Source organism: Acipenser ruthenus, chromosome 31 (assembly GCF_902713425.1).
Source record: "Acipenser ruthenus chromosome 31, fAciRut3.2 maternal haplotype, whole genome shotgun sequence".
NCBI classification, from domain to species: domain Eukaryota; kingdom Metazoa; phylum Chordata; class Actinopteri; order Acipenseriformes; family Acipenseridae; genus Acipenser; species Acipenser ruthenus.
The window spans coordinates 1,217,891-1,242,139 of record NC_081219.1 but is presented as its reverse complement, the minus strand read 5'-3'; the positions used below and the strand labels follow the sequence as shown (position 1 = coordinate 1,242,139).

Here is a 24,249-nt window from a genome sequence, read left to right as displayed (position 1 = left end):
CACCGCTACCACCCCCTGCGCTGACTTTAATTATTCTTTTTAACATAATTTGTCATGTTGTTAGTTTTCAAGTAACACTCTACAGGTTTGTGGTACTACAGTATAATCCCTTTCTGTTCTGTATGGCCGACAGCCCATTGGTAAAACACTGACCTGCAGCCCAGTAGGTTATTACAGTAGGAACTATGAAGCAGTACTTTTATAGCATTCTGTAAAAATGTGCGTTTTCTAAACTAGAACCAACATATCTCTATCGCAATGAAAGGTTGCTTCTAAGTAGAAATTATGATTTGGTTATCACTCCTTCAAAGGCAGATTTATTTTTCTCATTGTTTTTTTTTCTTGGTTATATAATGGACAGTCTTTACTTTGTGGAAAACAGATTCCACTTTTTTCAAGGGCATTTTGAGCTGGACGAGTGAGAAGATAGGAATATAAAGCAGATCTGATTGAGAAAATGAAATCTAGGCTCCCGAGTTGCACATCCAGTAAAGGTGCTCCGTGTGGAGTGCAGGATGCGCCCTATAGCCTGGAGGTCGTCGGTTCGAATCCAGGCTATTCCACTGCCGGCAGTGGACAGGAATTCCCGGAGGCAGGCGCACAATTGCCGGAGTGTCGCCTGGGGTGGGGAGGGCTTAGGTTGGCCAGGGTGTCCTCGGCTCACCGCGTATCAGCGACCCCTGTAGACTGCCCGGGCGCATGCGGGCCTGCCTGCAAGCGGCCCAGAGCTGCATGGTCCTCCGACGCTGTAGCTCTGAGGTAGCTGCATGGCGGGCCTGCAGAGTGAAAAGAAAATATTTTAAATGTTCTATCAAGTGATGTATAAAGCGAATTGAAAAGCACAACTGAGAAGATTCATGAAATTCCTGGGATTTTATTAACAATAACCCCATCATAACAGTAGACAGTACAGCGTGTATTCCTTTTATACAATTCTAGACTGCTCTGAATTGAACGCTAATAGAGAATGCAGCGCACATACCTAACAAAGCTGTGAGCACCAGTGCTTTGACTGGAAATATCAAAGGGAGAAATCAAACTCTACATTATATACTGTTCCTAATGATAGCTATAGTGGGTGCAACAGTCTATCAGGGAACATCAAAGCAATACAGGTGAATAATCTACAGTGCATAACACACAGTACAAATAACTTCTGTTGATGTGCAAGTTGTGTGATGATACCCCTGGTTTGCTTCAGGCGATATAGTGATCTTCTTTTATTATGTGCACTAAAGGAAGGCTCCATGAACTCACAGCAGCAGCCATAGTCACCTGGGGAGAATATCAGCAATTTTGTTAGATTTTATCAGGTCTAGACGTGGTTGAACTCCAGGTTACTATTCCAGTCTAGATAACAACATGCTTATCCCCTATACCTCAGAATGCATCTGAAATAAATGAGACACTGTCCGATCATGTAAGATACGAGACACACTGTTGATGGGCCTGTGTCATTTGCACATGCTGCTATCGACTGAATGGTACAGATGGGAAATGATCAATGCACATTTTATTATGGGTTTAAAACAGTAAATTCAGCTCTCAGCAGGACAGAATGGAATTCAGTTGCAGTTAAAGAAAAGTTCATGCTGGTGTGTGCATGTTCTTGTTGTTGTTGTGTTTGGTTTGGTCAACACGACGGTGTAAAAACACCTGTCGGATTACAGTGGTGTACAAAGAGAAACAACGGGAAGGGTTTTCAAATAGTTTCTTGTAAAATGCCAGGTACTGTATTGCAGTGCTATGTTTTGCAGTAATTTGTATTGATTGTCTTTGTATAGTACACCTGCAGTACCATACGTCCGTGTTTTAGATGCACTGATGTACCTGACATTGTTAATGTAGCCTTAGTTGTCTTAGTAAATGGGGAGGCGAGGGGTTAGCATTAGGCAGGTATGTAAGACTAGTCTTAGTAAATGGGGAGACGAGGGGTTAGCATTAGGCAGGTATGTAAGACTAGTCTTAGTAAATGGGGAGGCGAGGGGTTAGCATTAGGCAGGTATGTAAGACTAGTCTTAGTAAATGGGGAGGCGAGGAGTTAGCATTAGGCAGGTATGTAAGACTCGTTGTCTTAGTAAATGGGGAGGCGAGGGGTTAGCATTAGGCAGGTATGTAAGACTAGTCTTAGTAAATGGGGAGGCGAGGAGTTAGCATTAGGCAGGTATGTAAGACTAGTCTTAGTAAATGGGGAGGCGAGGGGTTAGCATTAGGCAGGTATGTAAGACTAGTCTTAGTAAATGGGGAGGCGAGGGGTTAGCATTAGGCAGGTATGTAAGACTAGTCTTAGTAAATGGGGAGGCGAGGGGTTAGCATTAGGCAGGTATGTAAGACTAGTCTTAGTAAATGGGGAGGCGAGGGGTTAGCATTAGGCAGGTATGTAAGACTAGTTTTAGTAAATGGGGAGGTGAGAGGTTAGCCTTAGGCAGGTATGTAAGACTCGTTGTCTTAGTAAATGGGGAGGCGAGGGGTTAGCATTAGGCAGGTATGTAAGACTAGTCTTAGTAAATGGGGAGGCGAGGGGTTAGCATTAGGCAGGTATGTAAGACTAGTCTTAGTAAATGGGGAGGCGAGGGGTTAGCATTAGGCAGGTATGTAAGACTAGTCTTAGTAAATGGGGAGGCGAGGGGTTAGCATTAGGCAGGTATGTAAGACTAGTCTTAGTAAATGGGGAGGCGAGGAGTTAGCATTAGGCAGGTATGTAAGACTCGTTGTCTTAGTAAATGGGGAGGCGAGGGGTTAGCATTAGGCAGGTATGTAAGACTAGTCTTAGTAAATGGGGAGGCGAGGGGTTAGCATTAGGCAGGTATGAAAGACTCGTTGTCTTAGTAAATGGGGAGGCGAGGGGTTAGCATTAGGCAGGTATGTAAGACTAGTCTTAGTAAATGGGGAGGCGAGGGGTTAGCATTAGGCAGGTATGAAAGACTCGTTGTCTTAGTATGGGGAGGCGAGGGGTTAGCATTATGTTAGCATTAGACAGGTATATGTGTTGCTTGTAAAACTGTAATATATGATCTCCCGAATATTCTCTGTGCTCCAGGATTCATTTTCTATAGCACTAGAACAGTGTGCCGTATGCTGTTTAGATTGTTTGTGTAACTGCACTCATCTTGTCTAATTTTACTACAGAAAGTAATGTGCTATTCAGGGGCATTCATATTAACAGTATTATAAACACATTTAAAAAGACATGACAGTCTGGGACACCTTTTTCTGCCAGTGAGTTGTTAATGCATCTGCTTTCCTTGGTGATTGTTGTGTTACCTGCCTGCCTCGTCACATAGCATCTCACCATGCTACCCGGTGTGTTGAGGGATCATTTCTGTACCTGAAGAGATCTGTGGCTTCTGTCTTTGCTGGGTTAGTGGGTGTGATATTGATTGATATGTCATACATTTAAGAGACTGATGTCTGAGGGCTTGACATAAGGGACCCTGTTAAAAAAAAAAAAAACTAATCAGGCAACATAGACTAAATCTGCTTCAGTGATAACCACAGATTTAAATGTAATGGTGCAATTAGCAACCAACTTCCTAATCGAATGTCGAACCGACAATAATCGATGCATTATTGATGCAAAGGTATACTTCTTAAAAGCCAATACATCTAAATAGGTGCATATTTATTTGCATACAACTTTCAAAACTGTTAATCCTATTATTAAAAAGCATGAAGATTTATTCATTAGATTCCGACATTTCTCACCACAAAACAAATCCAAAATGAAGAGCATTAGTCTGACAACATGCCAGGAAACCACATGTTACTGAGTAGCTAACCACCTGAGGCACCAGGGTGATTAATCGATCAGTAAATGATGAACTGATGCTTACAAAATAAAAGCCATGATGGTTGATTCATCAATTGATTGTAACTCCCTGTTCAAATTGCATTTCAGCATCAGGAGCATGACTGGTCCACTGTTTGGTTTATTTTCTACGGCTTGTGACAGTAATATTTATACAGAAAAATATAATCTAGCATTCATTACATCTCAGAGTTTTTCCATGATTCTCCAGCAATACCAACCAGCTTTGTAGTCCTGTTCTGTTCTTACTCCCCATAGATATGGGGCTTCCAGGCACTACAAGTCATTCACAGATAATGAATTGAGCTGTAGACCTTCCAAGCTCTTACAGTGTGGTACATAGAGGGATATTTTTGGCATTCCTTTAAAACTAGTTGAAACACATCTCAGATCATTTGTTGAATTGGTATTGCACAGCGAGGTGTTTTCCTGAGTTTGCATGCATGTGTCAGACAGACAGAGTTGGATTTTTTAAAATACATATATTTTAGTATGCAGCTCAGTATTAGATTTCCAGTAATGGAAAAGGGAACCGTCACCCTGAGTAATGTTTTACGGCATGTGCAGAACTGTGACAGATGTGTAATGTATTACCTTATTACAGTGTATGTATTAAATAGAAGCCATATCTAACCAGCTGGTTCACAAGTTTTCTGTTGCATTTCTGCAGCATGGATTCTTGTATTCTTAAATCCTGGTTGGGTTGTGGCTTCCCCTCTTGGAATTAAATATTTCTTTTTATCTATAGCACTTACCTAAATATAACATGTTTAACTGCAGCTTTCCCATCCTTACAGTACCTTATCCAACAGCCTTCTGTGTTAAAGTAGATTAGTTAGCTAGGAAAGACATGTGATATCAAGCTACAAATACTAAACTCATGAATAAATAGATAACAATATGGTTTGGTGAATGCATGAGGCAATCCCGATTGAATCATCCCCCTGAGAGGAGCTTTGCAAAGCCATTGCCACACCTACTACCGTTAATATCTCATTGTGGCAGAGTGGTTGCAGTGCGCAGGCATATGGTGATGTCACGGACCAGGAAGCAGGACAAAACAAAAGGTACGGTGCTGAAAACGGCCGTAGTCATATATTTATTAAATCAAAGTTTCAAACAAACAGTTTAAACAAAAAAAAAATCACACAAAAAGAAAAGGGTACGTTGGCCACCAAATAGACATTAACAATTCTGTTGTTTTGTAACAAGGTGTACCTTGTTCACTGGTCGGTAGTGTATAAAGAGAGATATGTCACACACCAAATTCCAGTTTCAAAACCTGAGGTTGCTTTATTGTAATCATACAAAAGCGAGGTTACAGCGCTGGAGAGAACTTCAAAATGCTCTAACGCAGCAGAGTTCACGCAACATGTTTATACATGCATGCAAAACAACATCAGTATGTGCCCCAAAACTGTTTATGCCTTTTGTCACATCCACCGTCACAAAGTGTTCGTTCTCAGTACTTTCCCGTTATTTACTAGCCTCCACCCCCCCTTCTTACAGTCTGTTCTCTCTTGAGACATCTTTTTTTAGACGATTATCATCTCCAGGCAACTTCTGTTTACAGGCAGCACTGATTTACAGAAAAAGCAAAAGCAATAATAATGCAGACTCATTAACTTAACTTTTAAGCTTAACTATATTTTGTTAGTAATTATACGTTGTTAATTCAAGTAATAAAAGTAATGGAAGAAGGAAATCAACTTCTCAAATTCTCTCGTACAGTAGCATTCGCTCATTCTCTCCTTAACTCTCTCCAGCTAATGAGACTGGAGTGGGTCTTTTATACTGTGGCTGGAGTCTTAATTACCCATTAAACAATTACCTTATTAAGGCTCCATCCACATTCCCACGAGATTTATATGAATGGGGACTTTAACCCCATTCATGCAACTACATATTATCAGACCGGCTTTTCGCCGGTCTCAAATAATAAATAACGATGGCTTTCGTCCATCCGCACACAAACACTAATAATAATATTACAAATAAATCATATGTACACAAGGGGTGAGCACCTTGTCACACTCATATACCATTTAAACGTGCAGCTTCATATTTCCACTGTTAGACTGTGGAGTCTAACTGTGGCAAAATGTGATGGAACCCTTTACTTTTCAGTTTCTGGATGGTAAAAAGCTAACTCTTTGAGACACAGGTATGGTCTTCATAGTCGGTGCACAGGTGTGTGCTGTTCTCGTCATCACGTTTAACACACTGAATGTTATTTAAAACTGCTTAAATAACTTACAAAGCTAACTAGCAGAGGAAAAGTGAAGATCGTAAACTTTGATTTTTAAAATTATAAAAAGTGTTTTTCTTTTTTTTATCACAAAGGATTCAAATAATTATCAAACGTGAACTGTGTATATTCTATGCTGCTTCCAGACATCCAAACGTTTAACATAATTAATGTAGCTGCACTCTTTTTATGACAAGCCTGACACAACAAGAGTGCGCGAGAAACCACTGCAATATGATTAAAGGCAGCTGCAGAACACGGGCCATATTTTCAAGGAGTTTACTTCAGTCTTTAATTGACTCTTATTTTTTGAAAGCAATAAAACACCTATTGACTAGAAAACTAGCATCAAACATCGAAGTCATGTAATTGAAGGTCTCTTAAGCACTCTCAGGTTGTTTGTTTCTCAGTGCATCACTGTTGAATTGTCATCTTTAAAAGATACAGTAAGAGTTAAAGACTGGAGTAAATGCTTTGAAAATATGGACCTTGGACCTTTGTGAGAAGCTCTTATGATGTTAACCGTAGTGCTGTACAAACAACAGACTAATACACTTTTTGTCTACACGGTTCTTTTCAGTTGTCCATAATATGCTATGAATGAGTGTTATTATTCAATCTGGAATCTACATGTTACCAGTATAGAATACAATAAATACAATGTATGAGTTGTGGTGTGGTGTGTGTGTGGTGGTCTGTGAGATCATGGGTGTCTGCAGTAGGTGTGGAGATACCTTTTATATTCTGTTTGTACTTGTGCAAGTCCTGCGTTGTTCTGTGCTTTAGGGCACAGTGAATCACACAGTGATATCAATCTGGAATGTGCTTCAATGGCAACATTGTTTCTGTTCTTTACAAAACGAATAGTATAGAAGGTATAATGACTAGGTTATGAATTTCAAATATGTCAATGCTGTTCTAGGGGTGAGAGCACATCCATCACCCAGTCGTGGCTGAGCTAAAGAACAATCCCAGCTGAGCCAGACCAATCCTACATACAAGCTGCAAAATATTCTTCAAGTAAGCATTTCAATGAAGAGTGTGCTGAAAGTACTGCACTTGTAGTATTCATTTGATACGAAGGTGAATTGTAATTCATGTTTTAGATTGTTGGTAATCATTCTGCCTTCTCCGCTTTCAGCTTGTCTGGACAGAACAGACTTCCTCGTTCCAGCCAAATCACGTGACATGTAGAGTAGGTGGGGCTGTCAGAATCCAAGGGTCCCATTGTCACATGATTGGAATGGAATGAAGAAGTCTCTTCAGTGCCTGGCAGCTAGGATTCACTAGACAAGCTCAAAGGATAGATAATAATAATAATATAATAATAATAATATATTTATATAGCACCTTTCATAGTGGATCACCACCACAAAGCGCTTTACAGAGGTAAGCTGTGAGCTGTGCAACATCTCGTCTGCAGGATGGAGCACAAGGAGGTGAAGTGACTTGCTCAGGGTCACCAGTGAGTCAGTCAGTGGCAGAGGTGGGATTTGAACCGGTGACCTTCTGGTTACAAGCCCTGGACTTTAACCACTGGACCACACACCTCCTTGATAACAATGATGACTCAGTGTGGGAGCAACAGAAGCCCATACCACTCAGAATGATTGAAAATACCATTGAAAAGCCATGAAATGTAAAGAGCCACTTCAAATGACATGTGGAGCTACTCTTTGAGAATGTTTTTGCATAGTCTACTTAAAAGTGAAATGTGGATTACAGAATAGTTCAATAGGCTTGAACATGTATTTCCATAATTATTACTAGCTTGTGCAACATCATGAATGGTTACTTCCTTCTTAAGACTTTAATTGACCTTTTTTATTTCTTGGAAATGCATTTTGGAAATAAGCTCATTCAATAACCATGGGCAACTGTGGAGAAATATGTATTTCCATTTGAACTCATCACTCGGAGTGGGATTCTGTTTCTGTTCTGAATCCTGAGGATTCCACATGGGGTTCCACTTGTATTAGTGTTCTGAATTAAGAAGCAGTATTTTGATTACTTAATTACAATATAACCTTGGTGGACAACCATTCTGAGATTTCTAATATAAGTTCATATGTCATGTGTAGGGTGTCTCTTATTATTAGAAGAGATGACATGAGTTTGGGTGAGTTTTGAGTTCTGTCTGCTCAATCTGTGCAAAATGATTTTCGTTGTAAGAGCCACACAATGCACATAACGCATTGCCTTATTATGATTATGAACTGTGTGACAGGCTGCAGGGATGACTTCAGGCCAGAGAGAAATACACAGACACAGGCAGTAATGGTAAATCAACTTCTTGTGTTTAATTAACACACTTAAAATAAAAAGGTTGAACAAAACAGAAAACAGGACACGGCGCTTGAGGCCAAATAAAACAGATAAACAAAACGGACTAACACTTAAACAAACGGTGGACGGACAGACAAACAAACATGGTGAGTCAAACAGTTATTATTATTATTCTTTTTGTTATATTTTATTTTACCTCCTTCTCCACACCCGTTCTCCACTCACCGAACACACAACCCTGAGTGAGTAAAACGTGCATCTATATATACTGTTGTGCTGGGATTCAATTACTAATTAATTATTCACTTGAATCCCAGCACGTGAATTAATTATGTGCAACCTTGTGCTCACATACTATACTTTAAATGCATGTGAAGTGATGTTCCATCCCGTGCCTAAATACAATTACACATTTTAAATAACTCGTGCTGCACACACCCATTTATATCCCGTGCAGCCATCTCTATACACCAACATTAACACAGCACACACAACATACAACACAGAAATGCACACAGGGGCGGGGCACATTGCCACAACTGCTATTAGTGTTGTCATTTGAACTGGAGGATTATGATTATGAACTGTAGTGTTGTCATTTGAACTGGAGGATTATGATTATGAACTGCCATTAGTGTTGTCATTTGAACTGGAGGATTATGCGGTGTGTTCAATGCACTGGATTCATTTGAACTGGAGGATTATGTGGTGTGCTCAATGCACTGGATTTATTTGAACTGGAGAATTATGTGGTGTGCTCAATGCACTGGATGACATCATCAATGTTCAGGATACAATGGGACTGAAATTCTGACACATGCTAGAATGTGATTTCTCACTAGAAAAACAGTCTGTAAATAATAACCCTTTTTTAATGAATACGATCACTTTGAGCTATATGAGCTGTGTTGACAATACATTAACATGTACTGTGCTTCAGTGTATAGGAAAGCCAGATAGCAGAATGAAGAGAGCTCTGTAATATAAATGAATAAATATGCAGCTGTTACAATAGAAATCCAATGGAGCAGGCTCTGCACTTTAATAAAAACATACGCAATACAAAACCCAAATAAAAACAGACACCGACAAAGCAGAACACTGGAAAAAGAAATGCATTATTCAGCCGGATGGCCTTGAGGAAATACCTGTGGATTGAGTTAACTTCAGGGTCTGAACTCCACCGAAGACCCTGTTGACTGAAGTGAAACTATGGACTTTTTCTCTTGTGTTGCTCTCTTTCCCCATGCTAATATTCTGGTTACAAATGATTTATTATACATAGCTGTGATTTGTATTTCTATTCATGGGAGGTGACACCTTTAAGAATATTTGGATTATTTCCAGGAGATGCATCAACTGACCAGAACGTCCATCTTCTCTGGTTCCAGATCGTGTAATGTTAAATTGTTATTAGGGCTACATTTTTTCCCCATTAGATGCCATCAAAGTCATTGTGATAGGATTATGATGTTAAAATGATCACTCCGATTGTTTCTAAAACACTTCCTGGCACATGCTTTCATTCATTAACAACAGAGTCGTTTCCTCTGCCAGTTGTAATGTATTCTGCTAATTTTTCTTTGAAATAAGAGCATGTTTGAATTCCTAATGCAAGGAAATTAGGGAGCTGAAATATTTAGAGATGCAATTAATATTTAACTGCCATTTCACCTATTCATTATGGGGGATGAAATATTAATTAGGTTGGCAACCGATACATAATTTGCAGAAAAAGTATCAGGGTAGAGAGAGGATGTGTTCTTTTTATACTCACCCACAGCAGAAATGTGGTATTTCTATTAAAATATTAATATATAATGCATTTAAAATGCAGTTTACTGTGCTTAAACCATCAGAACTGGTGCATCAGCAAAGAGGGGGAAACAAAGATGACAGAAGACATTAAAAGTGTGTAATGGAAAACGGGAGGTTGACCAGTCAGCCTTTCTGTCTCGCTGTGCACACATATCGAAGGTCAGAGTCCTTCAGAGGCGTCTGTGTGATATCCGTAAGTGTTCTCAAGGGAGATCTCAGCTGACAGCTGAAGTGCACATCATCAAATCACAACCACCACAGTTTGCATCAACTCTCTTTCTTGATGAATTAGTATAGGGTGCTGGCTAGAAACACCCTGACCGTACATAATTCACAGTGGCTTTCCTGCCATTGACCAACCACATGCTTCCCCCCAGGGGGGGGTAAGAAGGTTCAGGGTTTTTTTTTTGTTTTGTTTTTTGTAATTACTGTGCGAGTCTTAACCTAAAAATATTAACTTTAATCAAATCTTACTGCTGACACCTCCTGGCATGTCAGAGTTTCTAGATGTTGCTGTGCATCTGACTGGTGCCTTTTATACAGTTACCCATGGTACAAATCAAGCCTGCATATTATTGGATGATCTGCTGCCATCTGGGGGTGCATGTTGTTTATCGGCTCACTACGTGGTGTGCACATTAGGAAGTGTTGGACACAATCGCTAAACTATTTGCAGTGTTCAGGTTACTCTTATTACGATGGATCGATGGCTGGTTCGTGCAAAAAATAAAAATTTTAAAAAAAATACAACAGCAGTGACATACAGAGAAACCAGTGGCAGTTGATTTTTATTTTTACCGGTATATGTACATGTGTGTGGAGGGGGGGCGTCAAGCTTCACAGACACGAGGAAGGGGGGCACTATTCAAAAAGTTTGAGAACCACTGCTGTACAGAATGTGATTGTTATCTGTGTCTGTACTGTATGACAGGCTGCTGCAGAGAGGTAATGGACCTCTGTTTGGAGATGCATGGCTAGAATAAGGCAGGCTGCATGAGAATGCGTAGCAGGCAGGGGAGGATAGCTCCAGTCATTAAGAGCTATTATACTACCTAACCTTACTTCATGGAATTGGTGCTGGTCAGGGTCTGTGACAACATCTTGTATCATTACTTGCTTTTGGAGCTGCGGAACCTGGTTTTTCAAACAATTCATTTTCAGGTGTAAAGCAAAACAAAAAACGGGACGACTATTTGAGGGTTCCAATAAAAATAATTAGATACTTATTATTATTATTATTATTATTATTATTATTATTATTATTATTATTATTATCAAGTACTACTCATACTACTACGGCTACTTCTACTAATAATATTATAATATTAATAATAATAAATAACGCCTGAGATAAGAATGTGTCTAATGTCCAGTAGATCTTATCTGGTGTATAGATGTCGTCCTGTGCATAGAACATACAGCACCATCTTTATTTTCTATGATTTATATATATATATATATATATGGTATGCTAGCTGTGAAGTAATAACAGCAAGTAAAATAAAGGGACCTTGATACCTGTGGTATGTATTATTCTCGTACCCACTTCAGAGTCATTTTCTATTCATGGCTAGGGCTTATCCAAAAAGCTGTGCCTACTACTTCACAAAACGGGTATCAGTAACATACCTCCCCGACAAGCTCCTAATTCAAAATCAGTGATCAGTATGACGAAAGAGTTGATGACGATGACGTGTATGAACAGAACAGTACAGCAATAACATGCCAATAAAGAGTTGATGGCAAGTGCTATTAATAAGCCCAGTTTCATCCCATTTACTGTAGGTAAAGCAGTTTTCCAAATATATGTAAAAGTGTAAAGCGTTGCATATGTACGGATGCATCCACGATAATAATTATAATAGCTAGAACTGCCAGGCAGTTTTACGGCTTCCAAGCTCAGTACCAGTTGGAAATTTTTGGCAAGCTGTAGCATTGCAGCACAAGTGTCAGCAAAAGATCAGTTTTATGGAGCAGTTTCCATTCAAAATACTGCATTAGTTCATTGTCTCATGATACTTAATAACTTTAAACACCTTAGTAACCATGACCCTATCTACACACTGTCGGGCAGCCTGTCGGGCAGCCAGCTCCTCTCCCTGGTACTGGGAGGGGCGATGGCCACTGTGTGCCCTGGACTCTCTGGCTCCGGCAGCTGCTGTGGCCGAGCTGACGCAGGTCGTGCATAGGGACACCCCGACCAGTCGTGCCCAAATTCTTCACACCGCCCGCACCAGTTGGCCAGTGGATCATCTGTGCACTCCCTCCAGTGATGATCCCCCTCCCTGCACCAGGTGCACCAGGGGACCAGAATTTCAGGGTCCTGTGGCTGCTGCTTCTGTTGTTGTTGCTGTTGCTGCTGTTTCCTGCGGCTGCTCCTTCCCATTTTCAAAAAGAGAAATACTCTTCAAAAAAAAAAAAAAAAAACCTTTTTTGAAAAAATGCACCCGCACTACTGCTCCTGGCCTGGGTCTTCTGGAGACGCTTTATACCAATGCTAACACCACGTGTAACAGGTTGGCTCATGTGGTGATGCCAGACAAGGAAGAAGTATTCAGAAAAAATGTGCTGCTGCGCTTGTATTTATTAAATTCAATAATACAAAACAAAAAGGCACAAGCATTCGTTTGTCTTTTCTTCTCAAAACAGTCTCCTGTACTCTCCAACTCTCCACCCAGACAAAGGATTTCTCCTGGCTTTATAATATGTGTCTGGAGCCCAATTAATGAATAATTAAAAATGACCTAATTAAGGCTCCAGCCACATTCTCACATGTATTTCTGGCAGGGAAAAGGCTCAGTGTTACACACATTGAAAAGGCTCAGTGTTGCACACACACTGAAAAGGCTCAGTGCTACACACATTGAAAAGGCTCAGTGTTACACACACACACTGAAAAGGCTCAGTGTTACACACATTGAAAAGGCTCAGTGTTACACACACACACTGAAAAGGCTCAGTGTAACACACATTGAAAAGGCTCAGTGTTACACACATTGAAAAGGCTCAGTGTTGCACACACATTGAAAAGGCTCAGTGTTGCACACATTGAAAAGGCTCAGTGTTACACACACATTGAAAAGGCTCAGTGTTGCACACACATTGAAAAGGCTCAGTGTTGCACACACATTGAAAAGGCTCAGTGTTGCACACACATTGAAAAGGCTCAGTGTTGCACACACATTGAAAAAGCTCAGTGCTACACACATTGAAAAGGCTCAGTGTTGCACACACATTGAAAAGGCTCAGTGTAACACACATTGAAAAGGCTCAGTGTTACACACATTGAAAAGGCTCAGTGTTGCACACACATTGAAAAGGCTCAGTGTTGCACACATTGAAAAGGCTCAGTGCTACACATATTGAAAAGGCTCAGTGTTGCACACACATTGAAAAGGCTCAGTGTTGCACACACATTGAAAAGGCTCAGTGCTACACACATTGAAAAGGCTCAGTGTTGCACACATTGAAAAGGCTCAGTGTTGCACACATTGAAAAGGCTCAGTGTTGCACACACATTGAAAAGGCTCAGTGTTGCACACATTGAAAAGGCTCAGTGTTGCACACATTGAAAAGGCTCAGTGTTGCACACACATTGAAAAGGCTCAGTGTTGCACACACATTGAAAAGGCTCAGTGTTGCACACATTGAAAAGGCTCAGTGTTGCACACATTGAAAAGGCTCAGTGTTGCACACACATTGAAAAGGCTCAGTGTTGCACACATTGAAAAGGCTCAGTGTTGCACACATTGAAAAGGCTCAGTGTTGCACACATTGAAAGGCTCAGTGTTGCACACATTGAAAAGGCTCAGTGTTGCACACATTGAAAAGGCTCAGTGTTGCACACATTGTTAATATTTCTAGGAGTGGGATATACAGCTGGCTTCTAATGAACTGAAATGACTCAAGGGAGAATGATAGTTTAATTCTCATTTTTTTTTAATCTGGAGAAGAACAGTCTTGTGTGTGATAATTAGGTTAGTAATAGTAAGTATAGATGAACAGTATGAGTCAGTGTTAACGTTAACGGAACGAGCCGCCAATCAATGCTAGTTTTTCAATTGATATTGGGAATTTACTCCTGAAATGCATGTCCAACCATCACTCAATTTCATTGCACACACACACAAAGCCATTAGTATGAGCGTTCGGCTGGGAAGCAATCCCAATACAAACGAGGCTCTTTGTTCAGGTCACCAGGAGTCTTCTAAGACTGTGAGTGAAATTGAAGATTGAAGCCTGTATCAGTATGAATTATTACAGACCACTGCAAAACACCACCAAACACTTTGAGTTTTTATACAGTGGAAAGGTTTGCATTACACCCTGTGGATAATTGAATGACAATTGTATTGACAATTCCACCAACCCTAAAAAACAGGCTTGGTTCTTATTAGGTTAACAATACTGTTGACAAATCTGAAAGTGAAGCCTCAGCGTAATTGCTTTTTTTTTTTTTTACTATACCTTACTATTGAATTGGCTTTGTCTGGAGAATACAGAGTGCTTACCAGCTGTAATCTGTGCCTGTATAGAGAGAGAGGTCGGGTTGGCAGAGCTGAAATGCAACGAGGAAGGCTTAGACCTGGGATTCTTCTGACAGCTTCCTAAACAGGTGAAGGCTGATTCAGAGAAACATGGTGCAGTAGCAACAGAAAAGTAACAGGAGAAAACAATGATATCCGTAGCTGCAGTGCTCACTCGTTAAGCCTCGTTCTGTATTTCTTTGTAAATAAGTAAAGCTCAGGAGAAAGACCTATTTGAACTATTTTAACAAATGTGGTTTGTTAAAATCTGGATCCATAACTGTTGGGATCAATTGAATAGACCCAACTGTGTAAATGCAGGTATCATAGTCAAATTGAACTGTGATGTCATTAGTTTACAAATATTGAATACTCAACATGTCATTATAATTGGGAACTAGGCAGTGCTTCCGAAGTGTCTGTACATTTATAAGGGATTCCTGCAGAGTTGAATGCTCAATTTTGGATTTCTCTCTCATAAGCTTTAGCAATCCAAACATAAGTCTGTCTTTATTGATCTCTAGCTGTATCACATTCACTTTACTAGATGTGTGTTCAGTCTGCCTTTTACATTCAGATATAATTCAAACATCCCAAAACACAGGTAAAATGCTAACTAAGAAACACAAAGGATGGCATCCTTCAGAGTGGTTGAGAATACACATTGTAATGTTGTAAATCATTAGGTAAAATGCACCTCATTTCAATTTCTCTCTCCCTGCTGAATTTGTGAACGTAAAGATCTTTAAAAATATCTGGTTCCAGGGTCATTATCTCTCCCCAGATTCTCTTTCCAATGCCCCTGTCAATTATATCACCACATGAAAAAAAAGCTTCAAAAGGAAATGGTAATTATAATTAATGTATCTGTATTAGATTCAATTAGTCATTTTGTACAGATATTGGCGGTTTGGACAGCGACCCAGATTCATCTGTCTGTATTTCATTAAATTTTCCTCAGATCTTGTGAATATGTTAAAAAAATGTTCTTTGTTTCTTTTTTTACCTTTTAATTGGAAAGAAATGTTATCTTGGGTTTATTTTTCAGTGTAAATGAGTCACTCATGAGTACCAAGGTCAGATTTATCAAGGTCTCTTTTACACTTTGAAAAGAAAACTGTTAGAAAACATTGCATCAGAATACCGTGCCACACTCTGGGGACGTCAATTCTGTTACTCTGCAAAGAGTAATGCAAGTGCCAAAATGTACAGTACAGGTAGGCTACATTACTGCAAATTGAAGAACTGTGATATGCATTGGGATGATCTTTTTTAGCAAGTAATTCAGCTCTTTATCCGGATGCTGCTCCATAGCACGCTGCAGTGTTGCAAACACAGCACGCACGCTTACGTCATCGATGTCTGTTTCAGGCAGAGCATTCTGGTCGCTACAGTGACACAGCTGACAATTCTTCCCCTGACATCCCCTCTGGTGTTGTCAGAGTTTCACTTTTGGTTGTATTATATATGCTACCGTTAGGTGACATAATCCACAGACACGTAGTGAACTTCCATTGCTATGCGGATGATATCCAGCTATATTTGCCTCTAAAGCCAGGAATTTCATCTGCCTGGGTGTTATTAGCTACTTGCCTTATAGACATCAAGCATTGGATGTCACAGAATTTTCTAATGTTGAATTCAGATAAAACAGAGGTTATGCTAGTGGGATCACATAATCAACTAAAAGGAAATGTGGGATGACATGAGCTCGACCCTTGCAGTCTCTCATCTTTGAGCCTGAGCTATCATTTGAGACTCGTATTATGGAAGTTACTAAAGTATATTTTTACCATTTGAGAAAAAATACAGACCAATTATTTCCGTATCTGATGCAGAGAGACTAACGCATGCCTTTTGTTTCATCTAGAATTGATTATTGTAATGCATTTTTTTCTGGTGTCCCAAAACGTGTGGTATCCCGCTTTCAGCTTGTTCCGAATACCGCCACTAGAATTCTGACTAAAACCAGGAAAAATGAACATATTACCCCTGTTTTGGCCTCACTGGCTCCCTGTGCAGTATAGACTTGATTTTAAGATTTTGCTGTTAACTTACAAGGCCCTGAATGGATTAGCACCTAGTTATATGCAGGAGTTACTGACCCCGTATCTTCCAAACCGCACTCTGAGATCACAGGATGCGGGGCTGCTGGTTATTCCTAGGGTCAACAAAAGCAACACCGGAGGTAGGGCTTTTTCTTGTAGAACTCCTAAATTATGGAATGCTCTGCCTTCGTTTGTCAGGGAGGCTGGGACCGTTACAGTTTTCAAGACAAGACTAAAAATGCACTTTTATAAAATGGCTTTCTTATCTTAGTGGGTTTTAATATATATGATCCAGGGCTGGCAATGGAACGTGAAACAAGCAGTGTGATTGGTTGAGCAAGGTTCCAGCTGTCCGTATATTAGATAGATATGGACAGTTGGAGCCTTGTCACATATTCTAAATCACTGCACTGCCTAAAAGAATTTAAAGTATCAGGAGCCATCTTGCTTACAGTTACAGATGTATAGCTGTAACTATGAAACTGAGTGACCCATTATCAGCAAAAAATCACAAAGTAGTAAGTAGATATGCCAATTTGGATGAAGACCAATTACATGAACTGGAAGATAGCAAAACAGAAAAAATACCCCCCCAAAAAATATTGCTGTCTTTATACTCGGTCACCCCGACTTTGTCACTTCAAATAATGTATTTTAGTTGTTTGTAAATGCTGAAGAAAAACACAGACACTTCTGCACATTATCCATCCCTCTCTGACACAGACCTTGAACAAATCACTGAAAAGTGAGACGTCGTTGAATTTATTTTTATTCCTTATGTCTGTTCTGCTCAAACAACGTGTCTGCACTAATTGCACTTTCTTTTTATTTTAGCCTGTGGGCTACCAGTTACACAAAATAAATCATGCTGCTGCATTGTACACATTGGTGTACAATGCGAATAAAAGATTATTTGAAATTGAAACTAAATGATTTTATCAGGTTTTTTTTATTATTATTTTTTAACTTGGCCTACTTAGTAGCCAATTAACACAAAATAGACCATGGTGCCGCATTGACAAGTTATGATACTTACAGAAGGACAGTCAATTCTCGTTAATACGAATTTCAAGGGACCAGCAACATATTTAGCATTATATCACTAATTCGTATCATCATGAGTAGCCTATAAGCCAAATGTATACTGTCAGTTTGTATTTAAGTTAGTTACTGGTGCAGTGCTAAATTGTGTACAATTACAAACCACCTGAACATTCATAGAATAGATGTGTTTCCTATTCCTATAGAGATGCTCAATATGAGCTGGAGGGGTTAGTGGCACATGTGTGCAGTCTATTGCTCCCAACATGTTGGGGAAATCAGAAATGTCATAGAAATTAGTTTTCAATGCTTGTAAGTACACTATGCTTTTAAGGAAAAATAGATATTTGATAGTTTGCCTCAAAAAATGCATTGAGTACAACTGGCAACGCACAAGAAAAAGCGGACTGAGAAATGCCAACAACAGCTGCCACAGTCCCTGAGAGGACCCAGAGGCATGATAATGCAGGGTGGACAGTAGTGTGACCACTGCAGGGATAGCATGGATTCTCTGGGTGACAGGCTCCAGGTCATCTTTTAAATAAGACAGCAGCTCAAGAATTGTGTGTCTGCCAAGCCTGTTCCTGTGCTTAATTTGGTCTTCCATTTAAATCGAAGAGGGTAATGCGGGTGCGAAATACCCTTTCTCTTCTCATCCTAGATGCTACTCGTTCTTGTTGCAATCACAGAGGCCATGGTCAGGGGATAGTGTTTTTCATTCTGCCTTTTAAATGTTTGCTAATTGTGACTGTTTAAAACGTGCTTTCAGTAGTTCTCAACAAATTGATGCAATTGTAAGTTTCGCAATTGCCAGCAGCTTTAAAACATCTCATTATGATATTTGAGAGTCCTCATTTCCAATATCTCCACCCCATTTTTTATGCAGGACGCCCATAATTACATATTCACCTAAGGCTAAACCGCAAAGAAAAACCGCTGCCTTAAAGCATTCCCTAAAAAGCCGCTAACAGCACTGCACTTGTTTAGTACATATCACCCTAGACTTCCAACTCGTTTACATCTACCCCTTAGTATTCACAATAATGCCACGATCATCAGTGCTACAGACTCAGTATTCACAATAATGCCACAATCATCAGTGCTACAGACTCAGTATTCACAATGATGCCACAATCATCAGTGCTACAGACTCAGTATTCACAATGATGCCACTGTCATCAGTGCTACAGACTCAGTATTCACAATAATGCCACAATCATCAGTGTTACAGACTCAGTATTCACAATAATGCCACAATCATCAGTGCTACAGACTCAGTATTCACAATAATGCCACAATCATCAGTGCTATAGACTCAGTATTCACAATGATGCCACTGTCATCAGTGCTACAGACTCAGTATTCACAATAATGCCACAATCATCAGTGCTACAGACTCAGTATTCACAATAATGCCACAATCATCAGTGCTACAGACTCAGTATTCACAATAATGCCACAGTCATCAGTGCTACAGACTCAGTATTCACAATAATGCCACAGTCATCAGTGCTACAGACTCAGTATTCACAATGATGCCACAGTCATCAGTGCTACAGACTCAGTATTCACAATGATGCCACAGTCATCAGTGCTACAGACTCAGTATTCACAATGATGCCACAGTCATCAGTGCTACAGACTCAGTATTCACAATGATGCCACGATCATCAGTGCTACAGACTCAGTGATAGCCTATAGGCATATTTCAGGGGACAAGAACCGGGGCTCCACCCTGCTTTCCCTGTCAATCTTCTCCTATTTTCTATTACAGTCTGAATTTCACACAGCTCGCTGTCTAGCATTTTCAGTTAGTTTTCTCATCTAGTGTTTTCACTTTCTAGCAATCGCTCAGACTCCATCAAACATACTTAAACTTTCTCTCTTTACTAATGTCTAAACTTTGTCATCTCATTCATTTGTCAGACTCAGATGATTTAGAGCAATTTTCCTACCTGAGCCGAAGATTTTTCTCGTCCTTCAGCTTCTTTCTTTCTTGCTGCAGCAGCTGCATCGCCAGTTAAGCCTGCAACTCTCTAATCTCCAGCCGTGCTGTTCAAAGCGCCGCTCCATTATTCAACCTCCGCTGCGTCTCCATTATAAAAATCAGCCCTCCGCCAAACTTTTTAAAGCTCTGTTCGACAAAGGCATCAACATTCCCGTCTGCAGCAATCGCCTTGCCCTTAACATCTATTGCGAAGCTTTGTTTGTCTTTATCTCCACCTGCAAACAATTACAAGCAGGCGCCCCTCCCCGACTTTTCTTTAAAGATTGGTACACAGCAGTAGTGTCCCTCTCCACCTGGTCATTCGATAACAGAATGGCACAATTCTGTTACTCTCTCGTCTCCTTGTAGATGCCATTGCAGCCTCTGCTCCCTCAACGCCCGCCTCCAGAGTAGATCTGTCAGTCATCTCGCTTGCATCTGTTCCCCATGTGGGTTCCTGGTTTAGCAATTCACTGCTACTTGCGTTCAGCAGCCGACACAAAAAATCATAACGGGTAAGGACATTTGGTTTCAATTCCCAGTTCAATGCGGGAACCTCAGCTTTGTTCTCGTTCTAGTTTCATGCTTTGTAACGTATTATGTGAAGCCTACTCACATAACATCACTTTCCAAAAAAAAAAACATAAATTCCAACGACACTGGTGCGCTGCAACTTTCCACTGGTGCCTTACAGGCCATGGTTACCGCGGCAAAGCCCTCATTAAGCAACTGCTTGGAGTGTTACGTTGCAGTGGTAACCAGGCAGTTTCATGAGGCTCTGTGCCTCAGTACTGCAATCTTCCAGCTTCTTGCCACTGCGTTTTCACAGTTGGAGAGAGTAAGTTCAACTCGCCGAATTCATGACATTTAAATCAACTGCAGTCGCGTCTCGTGGACCTATGTTAACTTACTTATATACATACTTAACTGTCCTAAAATATGTATTCAATATATGTTTTAATTAATAATAGATATATATAGAATCTGCAAAATGTCTTCATAGTCAGATAGACGATGCTCAGCAGGCCATGCGTCACACGCCTGTACTGACGAGCCGCCTCTGATTTCAGCAGCCCCTTCTATCAGGCGTCACTCTCTCCTAACATCAGAAAATAAATAATTAAAGGTAAAAATATTAATGTTACACTCAAGTCATGAGACATTAACTTCGCTATCAAGAGCTGGAGCAATACTTTATTCTACATCGTGGAGCTCTCAGTTAGATATGGGGGTGCTATGTTCTACACGTACCATAAAGCACACTCTGCTAAACCATTTTGTCGATCGGTCTTACCCTGATTTTAGACCTCTTTTAACCATGTTTTCAGCGGTTTGTGAGCCAGTGCCTGCGGACTCTGTGCATCCACAGTCCAAATACAATCCACCGTCATTCTCTTTCTACACTCATTCACCGCAATTTTATAGAAGATCGCCAGATTTCAGGTGTTGGCATGATACAGCACCATAGCATTTAGGATAAACATTCCAATTACGATTATTGATCACAATATATTCTACCCTGCAGCATTCTCTAAAGCCAACAGTTTTATTCTAATCATAATGTCTAGATGGCAGTTTAATACCACAAGTTCTATATTTTAGCTGATCCTTTCACTGCGAAAGTCATGTATTTTCAAATCAGGTTAATATTTCATTCGATGTGAACTGCCAGTCAGGTGCGGAAACCATGTCCTTCGATTTATCAGTGTTTCAGTCAAACCAGTCTCCTACCTTGCAATGGACAATACACTCCTAGACTGCTCCTGACCAAATCAATAGGTTTTGCAGAGGCCTCACAGCAATGCATTCTACATCTCTCCTGAAAGCAGCCTCATCTTTGGCTCCATCTAAATTGCCTTAACACTTAAAGACCAACATCGACGTCCTATCAAAATTCTGGTTGGCAGACAATTGTGCAACAACCTCCTGCAATCCCAAGGAGGCACTTCATGCAGCTTAAATTTGCTCGTATCTCACAATTAGTTTATTTTCACTCACTTCAGCAGATTTCTGCTCTCTCTAGCAGGTCACTGCACACTACTGTCGGTAGTCCACCGCACTGTTACAGATCACTGCTTCAGCAGATCTCGAGCCCGATGACTGTGATGGGCGCTCAGGTCCCGAGTGAAAGATAAATTTGGTCGGAGGGTGCCTATGTGAGACCAGCTGGAAAAACATGAACAGTTACATGCATCCCAGTACCGCAGACAGGAAGTGGCTATGGGCCACCTCCCCCCAAAAAGACGAGGCCGCCAAACCATGATGGAAAATAATGATAAATGATTAACGCACCCCACAGTGGCGCACTACCACCTACCCCCCAAATATTGAAAAAAAATAATGAAAATGAGCAGCTGAGACACGGCCCGTCCCCCAGAGCATGACTGTGCTGGGGGAAAGAGCCCAGCCTCTCCAGCCCGACCACGCACCCCGCAGAACTAAATACGAACCGCTCAGCACTCAGGTAAGGAAAAAAATCCTACTCACATATTTTTAATTTTTTAGGGGGTACCTCAGGGAATCCGTGGTTGAGAGTAGCCCTTCCTCCAGGCTCTAAGCGTTCGACTCCCGTTTCGGCTTCCCAGTTTTTAACTAAGCTGCCGAAACAAAAGAAGCGACATGGAAGAATAACACACAGAGCTTTTATGCGCTTGCTGAAGACGTGTTGGTTAGGGGCGGATTCTCCTTGCAGAAAAGCAACCAAGTTTACAAATGATTATTAATAATAATAATACATCCCAAAGAGGAATCCTACTGCATCTTAAATGCCTTAATTTTGCTGTTATCAATAATTAAATTCCCATAATTTTAGGCATATATTGTGTCATATAATTAACTACATAAATAAATGTAACTTACTCTGAGCATATTGTATGTAAGATTTAGGTCTAACGGGAAAGTAACAAGGTAACTATGCATTTACTTCATATTTCGAAACATAAAGAGACTTAAAGACTATGAAAGAAAGAAACAGTTTTCAATAGCAATTTATTTTAAGATGATTTAGAAAATAATTATTCTAAAACAAAATTAGAAAATAATTACAGTATTCCATTTAAAAGTAATATATCAAATGTACATATCTTAATGAACATTTCAAAAACTAAGTGAAATATAAATAGCACTGAAATATAAATAGCACTGTGACAGGATACCGAGTGGTGACGCCAGACCAGAATGCAGGAAGGAAAACACAGGCAGGACTGCAGGGCAAGAGAAGCGCCGTGCACCGTTTATTTAAATCACAAACACAAAAATAACAAAACAAATACTGCTCCCAGAGCAAAATAAAGGTTTTAAATAAAACAAAATAACAACACACAAAATACTGTGATCAGGCTGGGCAGTAGCCTTCACTGATCACACTGATCGTACTTCTTTTTTATTTCACACACCTCTCCCTCCCTCCCTCCCTCCCTCCCTCCCTCCCTCCCTCCCTCTTGCTCTCGCTCTCGTTCTCCACTTCTGAATACCCACCTTGTCTGAGAGCGCTGCAGGTTTATATATCGTGGCAGAGGGGTTTAACTAGCTAGTAATTATTCTATTACCCCTCGGCCACAATCTGCACCAGTTTATTAATTACGTGTGACTGCCGGCTAGTTTAACAACGCGCTAGCCGACAGCCACACATTACCACAAGATTTTTAATGTGGATGGGGCTTCCCATCCACGCTACAAAACAATACAAAACACACGGCTTTGCCGTCATATAAACAAATCATAACAATAATAACAATAACAATAACAACAAAACAAATACAAAATAATAAATTGCACAGGGGCGGAGGAGTACCCCGTTCTAAAATAAACAAACAATCATGTACAGAGCTCCTCGCCCTGTTACAAGCACAGAAACATTAAAGTATTGCATTTAAAAGTAATATATCAAATATGTATGCATCTTAATTAGGGTTACCATGTGGCTCCAGATTAACCGGACGCTGTGAGACAGAATGGGATTTCAAACTTGCCCCTAAATTGAAATAAATGAAGGTGTAAATGAACCATCCTTAGCTACAATTAATAATGGTGCTTAAATACCCGCATGCGCGTCAAATAATTGTATTATACCAAGAATGAATTGCAGCCAGTCGCTATTTTTTTCTATTTGTTAAAATTCAATCGCCCATATTATTCTGCAAATACAATTTCATCATCATCTCGTTGCTCTATCGATAAATTAGCTATTCGTTCATTAAGATCTGATCAGAAGCAGCTGATCAGTGTGAATTGTTTGCTCCGCCCAAGCAATTCCACCACAGCAGGATTAATCTCAGCAAAGGTGGAGCTCATTTATACGTGAATTACTTTCAATTTAGGGGGAATTTTGAAATCCCGGTCTGTCTCAAAGCGTCCGGTTAATCTGGAGCCATATGGTAACCCTATCTTAATCAACATTTCAAAAACTAAATGAAATATAAATAGCACAGAAACATTGAACTATTGCATTTAAAAGTAATATATCAGATATGTACATATCTTAATCA

The 24,249-nt window shown here is 40.1% G+C and overlaps 1 protein-coding gene across 3 annotated transcripts in view; it reads left to right on the top strand.

Annotated features, from left to right (window-relative positions):
- The window catches only part of LOC117396811 (astrotactin-2-like), a 559,949-nt gene that overhangs the window by 101,375 nt on the left and 434,325 nt on the right, over nt 1-24,249 (top strand). The window lies entirely within an intron of this gene.